Here is a 19,001-nt window from a genome sequence, read left to right as displayed (position 1 = left end):
CAATAGGAGCAGGATTAAGCTCAATATCACAATTTTCCATTATGCTTTTTTGTACACAAAGAGCAACCAGAGCGCTTCAGATTAAAGTGATTTATTTTAGACTGAGAAAAAAAATATATATACAAAAGTGAAGTGTATTGGAGAGAGCTGTAATGGCTGCCGTTTCAGCACACAGGCAGTTAGTAGAAATGTAAATGTGTAGTATGCAGTGGGAAAAAATAGAGCAACCAGGGAGCAGCTTTCATCAACAGACGCCTGGGGTGAGTTCCCCTCACACTGATGCAGATGCAGGGTCTGTGAAAGGAGGTCATTTATAGGCAACCCTCAGGAGTTGTCAAAGGTGATACCAGAAAATCTAGCAGCACAGAAATCTCCCAAGGGGAAACGACAGGAGAAGGAAGGTATTCAGACTGGAACCACACAAAATGGAAGACCTGTGAAGTTGCCCAGTGATTTCAAAGAGTATGCACATAATTAAAATTACTAGGTTTTCACTACAAGAAGAGAGAAGTTATGAAAGGTAGCCATAGATATGTAAATGGTTGACAGATGAAGAGTGAGTAGATAGCTCTCAATAATACGTAGCATAATAATAATAATTAATAATACATAGTTCCAGGGTGTATAAAACTTGTTGTGCCCTGCAAATGGCTACCTTTTGTTAAGCTCTTTACATTGGCTCTTAAAACACAATGAGTGATCTCTACGCTCCTTGCACTTTCAGCAATTAAAAGGAATCAGAAAGCAAAAACAAATTTGGGGGGCGGGGAATGCTCTTGTATACTCTCAGAACCCTGAGGGGTGGGCAAGTGGGGAGGGGAGGAGGGAAGTCTCCTTGCCCATCCTTTCTATAAAATTTCAAGCTCTTGACAGGGCATCATTTGTTTCAATAATGTAAGCCTTTATGATCAATTCTTGAAGGAGAACAAGTTATATTTGCTTTGCTATATGCACAAATAAAATGAGTTTTCCATACGTAGAAAAGTAGTGGTTTTCTGCAATACGTGTTCATTTCTTACAAGCACCATAAACCACCTGCCATTCAATAAGGGTTACCAGTGAGGGGTTCATGGCATAAAACCCAGTGTGGGATGGAAACAATCATCTTCTATGGTGTGCTTAGTGCTCCCAAACGATTCCACCATAGGCGCTCATTTCATATACAACTCAAGTTAAAGGTATTGTCGCTGTTTGTTAATGCACCATTGGGAAAGGTTCCTGAGGAAATTTCCCCTGGAAAAGTTCTGAGGAAATGTTACATTTGGAAGTTCATTCTAAAACAAAGGAGGAGACATTGTGAGGGCAGCATCAGGGTAATGTAAGCATTTTTTGAGTGAGCATTGTAGCATCGAGATCCACCTCTAGTAACCGCAAGGAGAATATTATCTTATTGTAAACAGCTTACAAGAGTGAGCAAGGGAGTGCCTGGAATAATTAGTTCAACCACCTCACCCATAAACACATGCACACGTGTAGCTCTCCCTCCATTGCCTCTTCTTTCCTTCCCGGAGATGTGGGATGGGAGTTCCAGAGACCTAAAGGAATTGGGCACCCAGCTGCCATTGACTTTCACTGACTCCCGTAAATCCTAGCTGTAGTTCCGACTGTCTCCTACCTGAGTTTCAATTGCCTATATGTCTTCTGAGCTCCTGTGCCTGTTTGCTTTTTCTGCAGTATCTCTGTTGTAAGCTGTAGTGTTTTCGAATATTACTATTGAATACTGTAGTATTTTGGAAAAAAGAAAAGGAGTACTTGTGGCTCCAATGAAGTGAGCTGTAACTCACGAAAACTTATGCTCTAATAAATTTGTTAGTCTCTAAGGTGCCACAAGTACTCCTTTTCTTTTTGAGAATACAGACTAACATGGCTGCTACTCTGAAACCTGTAGTACTTTGGGTTGACCCAGTCCTCCTTCCACTGAATTCATTGTCATAATTCCCACTGATTTCAGAGGGGACTGGATTGAGTTCACTGTGAAAAATACCAGCATGAGAACATACATCCTGATTGTGACTCCAAGATCCACCTAGAGAGGGGACTGTGTGGAAGCAGGATGGAGTCCAGCAGGCTCTGTTTTTCTAAAATATCTGCTCTAGGAATTGTCCTGGGGAAGTTTTGTGTCCTGTGGTCTATAAGAGGTCAGACTAGATTATCACAGTGGTCCTTTTTGGTCTTGGAATCGACGACTCTCCCAGCCCTATGGAGATTCCCTGGAAATGCACTACACTCAGGAGGAGGGTAAGGCATGTGTCGCAGTGATCACAATTTTGGATGCTGTTTTCTCTGAATTAGAGCAAGGAAGAGGAGTTTTGTGTGTTCCTCTTTTTCGTCTCTTTCAAATATTCTCTAGTCACACTCTGGTCTGCACTCTCTGATTTTACGCAGACATTTGGCCAGCAAAAGGATAATAAGACCATGTCTACACTGAGGTGGAGGGGGAGGGGGTCATTTCCACCTTGGGTAGAGGCACCCGCGCTAGCTCTCATTGAGCTAGCACACTGAAAATAGTAGCACAGCCACAACAGGACTAACTAGTCACCCCGAGTGTGTACTTAGGGTTTCAGATGGGATCGTATTCAGTGTGCCTAGCCCATCCTGCTCCGCATGTAGCTGTGGCTACACTGCTGTTTTTAGCATACTATCCCAGCTAGCACGTGTACGTCTACATGAGCTGGAAGTGACTAGTGTAGATAAAATCTAAGAAAGGGAGTGGTTGTGCTCTGATAGACTGTGCCAGATCTTACCCTGTGCTGTGTGGATGCATTGCGGAGTCAGACAGAACAGGGAGCTTTTCCCCCACAGCACACTCAAACAGCAGCAGGACAGGATATCCTGTTAGTACTCTGTACACCTAGTATGGAATCCTGGCTAACGTGTCCACTGATGCTCCATGACCCAAGAGGATATGATTTGCTGTTCTGGAGGTGCAGTCAGACCCTTGACCTCCTCACACACACCCTCTCCCCTCTGACATTCTGTGGCCTCTAACATACACTAGAGCAGTGGTTCTCAAACTGTGGGTCAGGACCCCAAAGTGGGTTGCGACCTCCTTTGAATATGTTTGCTAGGGCTGGCTTAGACTTGTTGGGACCCAAGGCTAAAGCCTAAGCCCCACCGCCCAGGGTTGAAACCAAAGCCGAAGGGCTTCAGCCCTGGTTGGCAGGACTCAGGTTGCAGGCCCCCTGCCTGTGGCTCAAGCCCTTGAGCTTCAGCTTTGGCCCCCAAGGCCGGAGCAGTGGGGCTCGGGCTATGCCCCCCCACCCACACACCCGGGGCAGTGGGACTCGGGCGGGCTCAGGCTTCGTTCACCCTCCTGGGGTCCTGAAGTAATTTTTGTTGTCAGAAGGGGTCGCGGTAAAATGAAGTTTGAGAACCCCTGCACTAGAGGGGCCATCTTAACAAGCCTCAGGTTGGGCACTCATTATCAATGGCACTTTTGGAAGTTTGGGGCTGACTGTATCTGCACCCAGAAGTATTACTAACTCCAAATATCATGAGTTTTGCCTGCCACATTGAGACTTGCTTAAAAATCCTGAGATTTTTAAATACTAATGTGACAGGCGGGCTGGCTCTTTAAGGGGAGTTGCACTCAGCCTTGTCAGTGGTTTAGCAGTTAACCCCCCCAACTGATCTTAATTTGGTAACTCAATTACAATTAGTGATCCCAGCTGTGAAAAGCTCATGGAGAAGTAGATAGAGAGGAAAGACCACTCAGTAAGGAGTAGATCCCAGGAAGAGAAATAAGGGGAGTTCCCTCTCTCTGAGAAGGGCTTGATGAAGACTGGCTGGAGAGAACCACAGGGAGCAGGTTGGGTTTTGGTGGGAAGGTCCTGAGATAAGACCTGTAAGAAACAGGGAGGTTCCTGGAAGACGCTGCCAGGGTCCCTGTAGAGGGGAGATGGTTGGGAGAGATCTCTATGGAAAAAACTCTGGAAGTCAGTGCTCAGCCAAAGGAGCAAAGAAGGAACTCTGTAGTCCCTGGGAATCGGGGTGAAAAATAGGGAACTTCAACACAGCCTGAGGGGGTGGAAGGATCTTCCGTTTGGATGTTGCTGTGGATTTTTTAGCTGGGCTGTTGCTATCTTGGAAGGGGACAGAACTGGAAAGAGGTGACTTATCTTGAGGGCTGGGCTATGGAAGATTGCAGGACTAAAGGACTATTGCAGGACTAAAGAAGTGGTAAAAAAGGAGGAGCTAGGGATGAAAATGCCTGCAATACTATGGTCCAACACCAGGGGGTGCTCTGTTGGTGAGTAGAATGACATACAACTAAATGTCAGGTTCCTATTATCTGTCTTATGGTTTCTGAGTTTTAGGGTACAGTTAGGTCACATTTTCAAGTTTTTTTTTCCCCACAGCTGTAAAGGCTAGAATCTTAATTACATGAAAATCTCAGTGCTCATGTTTTTAATCTTCAGACTCCAGGTGCAGTGGCTTAAGGTATGAGAGGATTGTGATAGTGCGGGAATGTCTATAACAGCCACAACAGCTGACCCCAGCTCTCTTGAATCCTATCCCAGTGCCCTAGTCACAAGATGATCCCTGCAGAACCTGGGGGATCTGCAGGGTTTGTGGGTTGACATCAGGGCTTGTTCTGCAGTTGGACTGGGGCAAGAATGATTGGGGGGTGCTTCATAAAGAGAATCTCTCAGAGGCTTCCTCCTGTATAGCTCTCTCTAGCAGAATTTCCTGCAAAGGGAGTATTTGTGCCTATAGTTAACAATCCCCTGTAAGGTTTCAGAGTGGTAGCCGTGTTAGTCTGTATCTGCAAAAACAATGAGGAGTCCTTGTGGCACCTTAGAGACTAACACATTTATTTGGGCATAAGATTTCATGAGCTAAAACCCACTTCATCAGATGCATGGAGTGGAAAATACAGTAAAGAGGTATAAATACACAGCATATGAAAAGCTGGGAGTTGCCTTAAAAAGTGTGTGTGTGGGGGGGGGGGGGGGGAGGGTCAGTGGGGGGTGTCAGTGCTAAAGAACCAATTGAATTGAATTGGCTTGTTAGCACTGAGCTTTCCCCCGCCCCAACAAGCCAATTCAATTCAACTGGCTTATTAGCACTGACCCCCCCACACACACACTTGGTAAGGCAACTCCCAGCTTTTCATATGCTGTGTATGTATACCTCTCTTCTGTATTTTCCACTCCATGCATCTGATGAAGTGGGTTTTAGCTCATGAAATCTTATGCCCAAATAAATGTGTTAGTCTCTAAGATGCCACAAGGACTCCTAGTAGTTTTTGCTAATCCCCTGTAAGATTTCTTGTTATGGCCCATTCTCTCAATGATAAAGAATGAAATGTAAACAATGAAACAGCAGGTGGCAACCTAGAGCATTGACTTTTAATGCAACACCGTGCAGGAATCAAATGGTAATGAAATAAAACTCTGAAGGATAAGGGAGTAATTTCTGAGACTCGGACTAATTATCAATAAATCAAGTGACAAAGAATGCTATGGAATTTGTGTTTCTTTCACTGATATGTAACTTCCCTATCATTCCTTCTATCCTTTCTTCAATTGTGCCCCACTGGGAAAGGCCCAACAAATGGAAGACAGGTAGACAAGCTCTTTAAATAACCCTGCATTCGTATTCTGGTTATTTTGACAATCTATGTACAAAGCCAGAAATAAAGGTTTTCCTGTTTAGCCAATACAAATGCTTATATACTGATATGTAATAGTGGTATAATATCCAGTGTAGAGCTGAAGAGAGGAGATATCTAAAGATAAAGACTTCAGTTGCTCTTCTTTCATCCTGCACGAGAATCTAAACTTCAGTTTTGATTTTTCATTACATGGAGCTTATAAAGCTTCTTGAGTGACCCAGATATTTTTCTATCTTGGCTTATCCAGCATGCTACTACAAACATTTGTTGTTTCCAAGTTAAGGAGAGCAGATCCTTCTGTCTATTCTGATTTGCTTTTCTTAAGCTTCTTTAATGCCTCTGGTCCTATCATCTGCGCTGTGTAGAAAGCAGTAATTTGTGCTGACATTATCTAATTGCCTTGCAGAAAAAATATGTTCCATATCAGCAACTAAAGGGAGAAAGTTATCTATAATTTAGGACAATAATGGGGTGTAATTCCTGAAGTTTCACAGCGTCTTGAATGCTGACAGAATCTGCTATCATTAGAGTTTTCTCTGGATTCTATTATGTAGATGTAATAAGTGATAACTGAAAGGAAATCATTATGAGGACTTCATCTCTGTAACCCCTCTATTTTCCTTCATGCCAGTTGTGCTTATTAGAACTCAGGAGTAATTTGGTTGTTTTGTTAAAGTACAAAGGAGCTCACAAATTATTGATACCTCAAAAATCAGAGGCAATAGTGTGACTGTGTATTGGGGTCATCCTTTTGATAAATACTGGCACTTACTCTCCTGCCATGCCAATTTTAAACTAGCGTAACTCCACAGACTTTGCTGAGTTACTCCTGACTTACACCAGTTTAAGTGAGAGCAAAGTCAGACCCATGGCTTAGACAGAGGAGGGTATTTGCCCTGATTAAATCTGGGAGCAGGGAATCCTTGTTTTCCATTTTGCTTTCTAAAAGAAACTGCATACTGCAGTGAGGTTATTTCTAATACGCACATGAACACAGGGCAAAAATCCTATCCTTGATGTTAGTAGCTGCACAAAAAAACAAAGGGTCAGCTATCCAGGAGTCCCTAAGCTGCCATCCTGCCACAGCACAAGAAGGCTCAGTGGAGGTTTGCAGGAGGGACTACACTCTGGAGAGTGAGCACCTTATAAGGCTACTTTCTGGAGCAGCAGTGTGCTCCCCATCCAATATGTACTGCAGACTGTACCATATGTGCATGGTGAGGACAAGGGCATGACTGCACCTCTAAGCTGCCTTGGGTCATGGAGTGCCAGTGAGCGAGAACCCATCCTACTGCTAGCAGATTATCCTGCCCTGTTGCTGCTTGAGTGTACTGGGGGAAGGAGCTCCCTGTTCTGACTCTACAGGGCATCTGCACAGGACAGGATCTGATAGCCAAATGTGTGAGAGCCAGATGTGCAAAGAGAACACTTGAAAAAGACGACCCCTCCAAAAAAAAGGGAATGCACAAAACTCCTTTTTCTGGCTCCAAATCAGACAACAACAGATTTGGCACTGCCGCCTCCCTGCCTCACTCTCCTGGCTTTTCAGTTCTCTCTGCCCGCACTAGCTGATACCAATTTTTTAGCTACACCTGTTATGGAAGGGCTCTGCGGTCCCCTCAGCTGGGATGCAGACTAAGCCCTTCCTAGTACCTGCAAGACTTCCTCTATTTCTACTTCCCTTGTGGTCAGCAGAAAGATCTTCAGATATTAATGCCTTAATGCCTTCAGGTTTTTGCTCTGATATCCTTTTAGTTAAATAGAAATTATGGCACTATAGCTCTGACTTTGTTCTCACTGAAGCCAATGACAAAAGTGCCTGCCATTTACTTCAGTGGGGAAGACCGGCTCTCTTTGGCCATAATTTGGTATCTGTTCCTGTCATGCAGGAATTTTAGGTGACTCTGAAGAGATCATTGATTTTTTCCATAGCTCCTTGGCATGTGTATGAGAGAGCTCAAAGGCCTGTGCCCTCACTAGAGAATTAAACCATTGCAGTTAGGGCTGGGGCACTCCCACTAGCCATCCTTTTCAGATGCATGCAGTGCACCGCACACAACATTCCTTGCTGAGTGTTGTGACTTTGCTACAATTCCCAGGAGCCAGCACAGTCTGTCTGGGGGGGTATAATGTCTTTGTGCACCTGATCACATTTGCTTTGTTCCAGTGGATGCTTTGAATGGTTCTGTCCTGCCTCTGGAGCTGTATGGATGCCACATGTATCATGATGAATGGAACTGGGGAAAGAGGGTTGGATTTCGGGAGGGACGTAGTCTGACGTAGCCACAGGAATGCAAGCTGAGTCTAGATTCTTAGCTCTTAGTCTTGAGAGCCCTAGCATATAACTGACCACTCGGCCTTCTGAATAGAGACCTCTTTCATACAACACTGCAGGCTGCTGCACCACTTGTTGCCAGTGAAACACCATGAAGGGCAAGGGATATCCCCTCATGCTATCTGTGCAGAAGCCATGATAGTCTGCCATCTATCCCTGAGCTTCTGACTCTGGAGGCCCAGCTTGTGCTGTGATAAGGCATCTTTTGGTGATGGTGTGCTTAGAGATAAGAGCTTGACTCTGTGACCAGCTTTCATGGATTCAATTAGTTTTACATGTTTAATTTTGTTCCTGTTCTTGTTTTCTTGCTTTAGGCTTTGTTTTGCAGCTGAGCTAACAGTTTCCTTCTGTCTTATGTTCCTCCTAGAATGTTGAGGTCCAGACCAGGTTCTGCAGAGAAGACGGACCTTCATGTTCCTCTATGTGGCCCAGAGAGATTTCCCCCACTCCTGCTCTCCCCCACCAAATGCAGTATGTATCTCAAGGGAAATATCGCTTCTCGAGGCAGTGATGAATGGGAGCTGGAGCTCCCTGGTGAGGTAAGTGGATTTATTTGGGGGTAACAGAGGTGTGTATGACCACAGAATTCTCTCTTCAGTTCTAAATGTGTATAGTATTCTTCATTTCTTGTCCTAAACTGTTGTGTAGACAGCTGCAGTGTTCCTCCCATGAGGTGGCTTCGCTTCAGTCATGACAAAATTATTCCTATGCATGCATATAGGTGTTCATAGAGTGCTTTGATGGTGTTAGTGAGATTTGGTTTGTTTGAAGGACCCTCGACTGTGAGCTCTTTGGGGCAAAGGATGACTTTATACTGCATGTCTGTTCAGCGCCTACCATGATGCGGCCCTGATCCTTAGTTCCACAGCAATATATCTAATAATAAAACAAGCCCGTAAAAGTGACAGGGAGATGTGTGCAGAATGGCTCTGTTACCCCTAGACAAGAAAATATAAAATGGGTGTTTGGATGTGTTAACAGATGGAGTCCCGCCCTGGCCAGCACAAGCGTGCACAGTCTGGGTCAGCCTCTATAACTCACTCCTCTTCCACAAGCTTTTGTGCTTTAGAACAGGAAACATAAATTTGAGCTAGAGTTGGCTGTTTATAGGGATTTTTTCTGTAACATCTCCTGTGTCAATTCCTTCCCCCTCTCTTATGAGAAGCTCTCTTCCTTTTATCATCCTAAATTGGAGCTTATGAAACCTGCCTGCTTTAGGTGCCACAATGAGTCAGCAGAATGGCTCTGTAAGTCCATGCAGGGTCTGCCTGATAGCTATGGTTTGTTTCTACTAGCTCCTCGCCCATCTCTCCTGCATACTCTCTCCTTTCTCTTCCCTTTATACATCTCCATGAACTTTTCAGAGCTATTATCTTTTGTTAGCTCCAAACTTAATAACTTGAAAAAGCATCCCTTTCACTTCTGCAGAATCTGTTCCTATTCACTCACAATGCAAAGGGAGTTAGTCCAGAATTGTTTCTGGAGATGTACGGGTTTTCTTTTGTATATTGATTTTTTAAAAATTTGAAATTACTAAAATAAAAATTAAACACAAAGGAAGTTTCTTACTGTGGAGCTGTGGGTAACCTGAACATTTGCTGTAGCAGTTTGACATTTGACCCAAAGATATAATATTTAGCACTTGTGTATAACTTTTTAGTCATAGATCCACAAACACTTCACAAAGCTGTCAAGATATCATTATTGCCCTTTATATATGGGGAAATGGAGGCATATGAGTTTCAGTGACTTGCCCATGGTCACACACAGTCAAAGATTAGGAGTAGAATCCAGCTCTCCAGATTCCCAGGTCATGTTCCCTTGACTGTCCTGTCTTCTCAGGGGATGAGATGGGCTTGACTCATGGAGCCCAGATTAGGATCCAAATCCAGACTTTCCTGTAGGTTGTGAGATGTGTATGTTTTTATCTGGAATTCCAGTTCAGGACCACCTCTGATTTCGAGATGAGAAAAGTGTGTGCTGGTGAGTTGATTACTATATTGGGTTTACTAATTGTTGTACCCTAGTTCTTTCAGGATTTGATGTATAAATACATAGCTGATGCAATGAGTTATATTTTTAGCCTATGTATTTTTATATACCTACACACTTCACAAGAAGAATATATTTGATTCTATATCAATGTGATATTTCATAGATTTATAAAGCCAGAAGGGACCATTATGAGCACCTAGTCTGACCTCCTGCACAACACAGGCTATAGACTCGCCCTGTGATTCCTGCATCTAGCCCATAACTTCTGGTTAAGATAGAGCATATCTTTTTAGACATGTGATCTTTATTTAAAGACTTCAAGTGATGGAATCCACCACATCCCTAGATAAGTTATTTCAGTGGTTAATTACCCTCACTGTTAAAATCTCACCTTATTTCTAGCTTTGAGCCATTGGATCTTGTTATGCCTCTGTTAGATTAATTAAAGTCCCCTCTAGCAGAAATCTTTCTGCCCTGTAGATGCTTATAGGCTGTGACCAAGTGACTTCTTAACTTTTTCTGAGAAAAACTAAATAGACTGAGCTGCTTTAGTCTCTCATTGTAAAGAAGGTTTTCCAGGCTTCTAATTTTGCAGCTCTTATCTGAACCTTTTCAGTTTGTAAATATCCTTTTTTAAAGAGGGTTCAGTTCTGGTGTCCACAGCATTTCAGTACTGTCTTGCTAATGCCAAGCAGTAAATAGTACCACCTTACTTCTACTTCATCGTCCTCTGCTTATACCTCCGAGTATCACATTTGCTTTCTTACCAACTGTATCACACTGGGAGTTTTGAGTCTGAGGATGTTATCTTAAGTTAGCACAGATTAGTATACAGCATTGTTATCTGACATGGAAGGTGATGTATTGCATCTGGTTTAAGAAGGGATGTGTCTATTACAAGAGGTGTTGCATATGATTCAGTAAGCAATATATCTGAATTCAGCAGGTAATAGATCTGATGCACTAGTTGACTTGTCTGCTTCTGCAAGTGGTATATAAAATCTAATGAGTGATGTGTGTTGCTCAATAGGTGATCTATTTTTCCTCCTGAATAATTAATTTGTGTATATGTGTGTGTGATTTATTTGCAGAAGCCCATATAACCTATAACAGATTTGCTTTGTGACAGATTTATGTTAGTATGTGGTCCAGTAGAATTGTTAGTTCATTCAATGCCACATGAAATATCCAAATTCAGAATGATTGCTGGTATATGGGTTAATAACTTTGTTTGTAAATAAAGCCTGGATATATTTATAGAGAATTAATATATAATTGAAAATCTGTAGACAACATAATATCTTGCTTAGCTGAAAATCTATTTTGAATTCTGCCAAGTGAGAGCTAAAATTCCATCTGCTTGTTATGTCTTACAGTGTGAAATGTGACACTGGGCAAACGAGTAAATAAAATCAATTTAGACTAGGGTAGAAATATGATCTGGGATTGACTTGGTATAGTCACTTGTGAAAATTGCCCATGCACAAAGAATGGGCAGAGTGGGGAGTCCACTTCCTGCATCACCAACACGTTCCATGTGTGACAAGCACAAGTAAATTGTTGTGAAAGAGTTAAAAAAAGAACTCTCATTTCTGTGGCTTTGTAGCAGGCTGCTCTGGCCTGGCCTTGACTCGCTGTTTGGCGAGATAAGCAACTATCATGAAAAGGGCCTGGAGTTAGCAAAATTTTGTGTAAGCTTGTTATCGCAAGTGAAGGTTAGGTTTAAATGCAATAATAATGGGCTTTTACTCATTGGCTGAAAAACTCTGTGCACGAGGGCAATGGAACCTACTGATTCGTGGAGGGGTTCGGGCACAAGGGCTGCATGCATCACCTACTTATATATATGATGTGTAGACAATGCATAGGGTCCCCCTCTGACTAGCAGGGGGGCACCACGCTCAAGCGTAATAAACTTTGCAAAGACTGACCAGTGGTAACTCGTTTATGTGCCTCAGCCTAGACTCGAACTGTGTGTGACCTATTGGGTATAATTCGTAACAGTTTCTGTGCGTGACCTATCAGGTGTAATTCACAACAAAATTCCCGGCTAGAACTTTTTGCCTCTCCTACATGGATTCTAATTACCCCTCTATAACTAGGCATCACTATATATGAGAGCTCAAGCTTATTCGTAGGTGTAGTATATGATGTAATTTTCAATAGTCTCTCTCTCTCTTTTTCTTATCTAAATATAAAAATAATATATGCTGTGACCGGAGTCCCAGGGGAGCCAACTGAGGTCACTCAGTTAGGATGAATTGCAAAGAACGGGGCAGACAATCCCTAAAGCTGGTGGATATTCCAATACTTAGATTTACCAAGCCAGGACAAAACAGCTTCTATAATACCTCACTTGTTACGCAGAAGCCAACAACACAGTTCCCTTAAAGGAACCCATCCTTAGGCCTCCACCCAGACACCCAAGTCAAATATGATGAGGATTACTGAAAATCTTATTCATCATACAAGAAAGTTCTACCAATCCCAAAGGATTGCATACCGCCAAGTTTCACCTCACTTAAAAATCACTTGCTTACAAAATCAGACATAAAAATATAAGTGTCACAGCTTACTAATACTAAAAATTACTTACTTTCTCATTTTTACCATATAATTATAACATAAATCCATTGGAAAATAAATATTGTACTTGTATTTCAATGTATAGTGTATATAGAGCAGTATAAACAAGTCATTGTACAAAATTTTAGTTTGTACTGACTTTTCTAGTGCTTTTTATGTAGCCTGTCGTAAAACTAGGCAAGTATCTAGATGAGCTGATGTACCCCCTGAAAGACTTCTGCATACCCCCAAGCGGTATACGTAGCCCGGGATGAGAACCACTGCTCTATTGCACTTAATAATGCAGCACGTAAGTGCCTAGGGTTCATCATACAATCTTTGCAGTCACAAAGCTGGTCACAATTAATTTTCACATTCCTAATTAAATTTTGGGAAATCTGGACTGCAGTGTTACTAGCTGCTTCTTGAGTCATCGGACTATATATTTTCTTGAGCAGTATGTACACATTTACATTGGTGCAGCAGCTTCCTTTTGATTGTATTGACATCCCTGGGAAGTGAAGCATTATGAGATTCATTTGTCTATCATTGTTTTCATTTGTTTTTGGCCTCCTTTCTTTAAACTATGGAGCCTCCCGAAAAATCTCACAAATGTGCTTAACAGAAATTCTGCCAGCTTCTTAACAAGACAGACTTTGCAAACTCTTGGGAATACAAGAGGGTAAATGAGAGAAGAAAGCTCCAATAAAGAAATTGGAACATGGATGTATTTCTCCTGCTTTCTTTTCAGATGCCTCCTTTGCAGGACTAGCTGAGAAATCGCCCCATTTTTTTATGTAACCTATGTAGGGGGAAGAGTAAGTCAATTGATTTACCAACTCTGTGCTACAGAATTCCTCTGATAAAGTATGTGCACAGACCATGAATTCCTATCCTTGTAAGCGACTGCAGCTGGATTGTCTATGGGAACCCTCTAAAGACTAAAAGTAGAAATAATAATAATAGGATTCATTTTCTTCCTCTCCTTATGAATCCAGTCTTTATCATCGGATAATTATTCATACACACAGTTAATAATTTTAAATTCCATTTTATGAATAACACACCAAAAAACCCCAAACCTGTTATAGAACAGCAGTTACAATGCAACCTATCCAGACTAACATCCCTAATTAGAAATTTATTTTCCTTTAAAATGAAGAATATAACATGGGCCTAAACTCCTCAATATATATATATATTTATAATACCTTACAAAATCAATACAGGGATTGGGACTTTTGACAGTTGGAGATGGTGTGCTTTCACGTAGGCTAACCCAGGGTATCTTATTTAATTGTCAATATAAACATTCAGTTGTACTACATAACCAGTTGTTTCAGCATCCACACTACTGAGTGCATACACAAATTCAAATAAGAATAAAAAAAATCTTTACAATGACTGCAGCTGTTAGGCTTACACGATGGCTCTGGTTCAGTGATGTAGTACTCCTCCTGAAGACATTTGGCCTCCGGTCCACAAGTGCTCCTTTATGGTGTTTTCCCAGTCTCAATCCCATAACTACTTAACATATAACTGTGCAGACCGATAATGTCCAACTAACCTGTAAAATTACAGGAAACTGTATTGTGATCAAACCCCCAGCTCAGTTTGAGTTGCCTCTGGCAACCCAATCTTCTCCTTGCAAGGGTGGGCTGTCTCTTCTCTCCTTTTTAGACAGGGAGCAATTGATATTTTTATATCTTATTTAAAAATGAATTAATTGATGTTAATACAATACTGGAAAAATGGCCTAGTGCTTGTGGCAAGGTGAAGGGACACTGCCTAACCCCCCAATACACAAAGAGTTAACTTCAGCATTTCTTCCCCTTTCCAGCCCCCAACACCTATGTAAGGGATGGGCTATGAAAAAGGATGCCGATGCGAGAGGGTCTTGGTCTTGTTCTTTGCTGCACCTCCAGGAGACAGGGGACTTGATGCCCCCTTTGTGCCCTCAGGAGTCTGCATTGCTAGAGGCACCAAATGGCCCCTGGAGTAAGTTAGAACAGCCCCCAGGGTCTCTAATTTATCTAATTAGGCTGCAGCACAGCCTAAACTATCAAAAGGCCCATATGCTGCAAGCCTGCATCGGATCTGCTTTCAGCCCATCCCCGGCCAATAACTGCAAGGGGCAGAGCATAGGGTCACCCACATTAACTCCACAGTGTGTCTGTGCTGCAGTAATTCTCCCACGGCCCCTTACGGTGTCTGTATAGCCCCTGTATACCATCAGAGCAGTGTATAGGAACTGGACTGGGACAAAGAATCTGTGGCAGAAAGCAGCGTGTGTGTGCTTGGTGGAAGTAATACTCCCTACCTAGGTTCTTAAGAGTGGGTGGATCCTCAGGGTGGGGCAGGTTATTTTTTTTTAACTTTGTGTTACCTTAGACTGTGTGTATGAAGATTCTCTTCTGTTGAACAGATCTTACTGCATAAGGCTTGATTTTTGTTTCTGTTCAGTCATCCTGCCAGTTTACAGTGCTATACCTGGCCCAAGTCTTGCCATTGGTTCAAATCCCAAGGGCTTTGCTTCGTCTCTATTCAAGCTTCCGTGGGCGTTGCTGAGGCACAGCACCTCTGAGTCTGCATCTGCTCCGCTGACTTCAAGGAGAGCTTTTTGACTAAGGGCTGCAGGATTAGACCCGTAGTGACTGAGGAGAACCAACAATGGCTTTGAAATAGTTCATAGTTTGTTTTTGCAGAGCAAGCAGCAGGATCTGGTTGACTGGAGGGTGTTAAAATGTTCTTCGTAGACCTTTGACCAGCAAAAACTCCATTGTACCACAGAAACCAGAACGTAGCATCCAGAATCCTGAGGTGGGTGGGGGGAGGATTAGAGGAAATGTTTTCCCGTTCCTTATAATGGTGGTGTGATCAGTTAGGGTGTGTGCCAAGTCCTGGACTCTGTAAGATTAATAATTTTGAGATATCTGCATCCTGCTGAAATCCCACTCCACTCTCACTGGAAGTAATTGTTGTCAAATTAAAGTAATTGAAATAAGCAGCCATATCTGTAACTGGTTATTTTTTCATTTGTCTACAGTACATGAAATAAGTATACATGTTGTAGAAGAGTGAATCACTTTACAGGCTCTCCTCTTGAGGGGTTGGCCATATACTATCTCCTTCAGATTCTCTTGGAGATTTGAGGTCAATGGATGTTTGTGTTGCCAGAAAGTATATGCCTGAGCAGTCCTCTTTCTCTTCTAAAGTCTCTTTTTCTAACTGTAGAGGGAAGATGGAAGGGATTGGGAATCGGATGCTTTCAAAACTGTCCTTTGGTCAGATCTTACTAGGGATCAATTATGTTCAGTATTTGCTGCCCAGGGTGAGGGGAGAAGGGAAGGAGATTTCTCAGGGAGCTCTTATCCTGTTTTCTACCTTAAAACCTACCTTTTTAACCTTTGATTTCTTTCTTACTGCCAAAATCTTTCAGGATGGAGAATTAAAAAGGGCTTTAAAGTATGTGCTTTAAAAGGAAAATGGACACACAGAGGGTTTACTATGAGTGTTCCGAAGCATCCAATAGGAATTTTAAGGATTTAAGCAGCAGGTATGATATATATCAGCAAAAACAAATGTAATGGTCGGTCTGTCTGTATGCATGACATTCAGTACATGATCCCTTCAGAATACATATATTCAGTACAAGTGACCTTCTCCAAGTGAGCTACAAAGAAAAAACTTAGTGGGTTTGTGAGTCTTCTGCTTCTCTATGATGTTTAAAGCGTTCTTTAAAATTTCTGGAGGCTTAAGGCAGAGATGTGGCTTTTGCTTATTTTTGTACATTAAAAATTCATATATTATCTAGCCTGGAAGACTCTGACTGGAGAACCAGAAAAATGACAGTATCACATGAATGAAGAACAAGAGGTGGAAGGGGGCCTTTTCAGTCAGGCCATTTAAAATTGATTCAATGGGGGGGGGATGTTAACCCCATTAAACTTCAATGTATAATTAGCATTTTGGAGAAGGGGAGCAGAAAGTCATCTCTGTTAAAAGATTCAGCATCATCACCCTTTCAGGTAAGGTGTGAGAGCTAAAAATAAGTGTCCCTGAGACCTTCCAAAGCCCCTTAGCAAAGCCAAGGGAAACTAGAGCTGATGCTCCTAATATTTCTGTGGTTAATCCCTCCCCCTGCCCCCAAACCCCAGCAGCCTTAAAACAACTGAATTCTAAGGCCAGCTTTAAAAAAACAAAAAACAAAAAAAAGAGCACAAGACCCATTTTTGATCCACACCATTTAAAATCCCATCTTTAACCAAAGGAGGGTATGTTGGCATGGCTCTAGTGCTCCTTCTTGGCCTTGAGCTACGAAGACTGGGGACCAATGGAGGGGCCTGTTGGAGCTAACTCACTGGTACTAGATGCAGCTATGTTGGTCAAAAAGTTAAGAGCAGCAAAACCAAAAAACCCTACCAAAACAAGACACTCACTGCACATGCCACTCCCCCTGGGGAGAGGAGAAGAGAACAAACAACATGACAGATGTGTAATCACATTGCTTAATGCACTATTGGAAGGCGTTTAGATACTACAGTGATGAGCACAGTATAAGAACTTATATACAATAGAACAGAATTGTCAGTAATGAAGTGGATTAAAATTTAAAGCTAACAGAATTGCTCCTATTTACTCTTGTGCATTTTCCCAAATATAATGGCAGGTATTTTCCCAGCCAGCAGCTCTGAGAAGCCAGAGGGAGATGACCTGGAAGGCATGCATTAATGTTACAGAGAGTTTAAGAGGTAGACTCAGGAAAGTGACTCTCTCTAGAACAACATAATACACTTTTAATAAGTGCTTCAACCTTACTTTGGCTGAGGAGGTCACCTGCTGAAAGGGGCAATGAATTTTATTTTTCAGTGATGTATCTTTGACAAGTGTATTCATTTAGGAGCAAAGTCAACACCCTGCATCAAGCCTGAGTGCTTGGCTTCCTGGAGGGAGGGTTCCCACAGGAAAAGATTCTTCAGCATGGTAGATCTTCTGCAGCACTTGGGCATATACTCCTGTGGAGGAAGGTGGACAGTGGCTAATAGATCTCCTGCTCTGCCCCCAAACTCACTTTGCACTTTCAGACACAGCAAGCTCCATGCAGAGCTGGGCACGTTGGCACATCAGCTTACAGACCTCCTGCTTAGAGTCCCAAATTGGTGCCTCTTCCCACCCCTGATACAGTGGAACTGAATGAGTTCAGCTATGGTTAGCACCTCTTAAGAGTACAATATGAAATTAACCCTTAGTGACTTGGGCTAGTTTGTGTGGAGTGTCTGAGCACATAAATATCTTTAGAGTACAATATACCTTTTAGAATGTAACAGATGTAATGTTTGTTACTCTCTAAAGTAAATGCTCTAGAGAAAAAGCGTTTGACCTGGAGCGTCCCACTGTGTGTAGGTTGGTGAATGCAAGACTGCCACCTACTGGCCAAATCAGAAAATCAGTCCTGAGAATGTTTCATAGCTCAGGTTTCAGAGTAGCAGCCGTGTTAGTCTGTATTCGCAAAAAGAAAAGGAGTACTTGTGGCACCTTAGAGACTAACTGTTGTTAGTCTCTAAGGTGCCACAAGTACTCCTTTTCTTTTTTCATAGCTCAGAGGCAGCAGGCTAGATGGGAAGGGGTCTTCTTTCCTTCCACCTGTGAGAAGGACCCCAGCTGCAGTGAGAGTAATCACAGGGTGCTCTATACAAAGAGAGCTGTGCGGTGTTCCTGTTCTATTTGATATGGTGTGTGTGTTCAGGTTCTGACAGTAAATGTCAGGTGTGTAATGGTTTAGAAGCCCTTTTGAAAAGCTCAGGGACTATGTTGGTCCTGTGTAAAGGTTGATGTAACAGCATTTCTATGCATAGCAGGTTGTCACTTCTTCTTATTGTCCCTGTCTCTTTTAGTGTCAGTAACCTGATCTGGTGATGTATTTTCCACTTTCCCTCCTCACATAAGTCTCCTGTGCTGAGTTTAAATTTATGTTTCCTGAATTGCTGCATCCATTTTCCTGTGCTAGCAGAAAATTGTGTGCAAGAAGTTACTGCTGGAGCCTAATAAAGCCACTATTGTTATAAAGACAGCAATCCCTAGTCTTTGTTATGATGTGGTCCCTTTGCACCAAGTTGGAGTGGGCAAAGGAACTCTACAGCCAGCTTCACTCACCACATGGCAATTCCTGCAGCTGGGATGTATTCAGAGAATCTTTATGCATCAGCTTTTCCTGGCTGCCATAGCCAGGGTCCCTTTTCAATTGGGTGTTTGGTTGAAAACCAAGTGCCTGGCAACCCTATTTGCTTCCCATGTCAGCTGGTTCCCCTTCCATTTTTATCACACCAGTGATGGGTGGGCAGAGGCTGGAAATATCTGAAATGAGCTGTTTCACTGAGAGCTGCAAGAGTTCTTGCAGTGCTTGCATCCTTTACCCACCCAGAGAGCTAAATGGTGGCAAACTGGATCTGCTCAGTCTATTCTGTTCTTCATTAGAACCTTTCATCCACC

At 42.6% G+C, this 19,001-nt stretch overlaps 1 long non-coding RNA gene across 1 annotated transcript in view; it reads left to right on the top strand.

The window, feature by feature from the left end:
• Nucleotides 1-3,735: 3,735 nt before the first annotated feature.
• Nucleotides 3,736-19,001, top strand: part of LOC119862810 — a 100,201-nt gene continuing 84,935 nt past the window's right edge. Inside the window, exons 1-2 of the long non-coding RNA XR_006274815.1 lie at nt 3,736-3,844; nt 8,320-8,491. This is a non-coding gene — a long non-coding RNA (uncharacterized LOC119862810). The remainder of the gene's footprint in view (nt 3,845-8,319; nt 8,492-19,001) is intronic.

This window comes from Dermochelys coriacea, chromosome 10, assembly GCF_009764565.3.
Source record: "Dermochelys coriacea isolate rDerCor1 chromosome 10, rDerCor1.pri.v4, whole genome shotgun sequence".
Lineage (NCBI taxonomy): Eukaryota > Metazoa > Chordata > Testudines > Dermochelyidae > Dermochelys > Dermochelys coriacea.
This window is presented reverse-complemented; position numbering and strand designations above follow the sequence as displayed.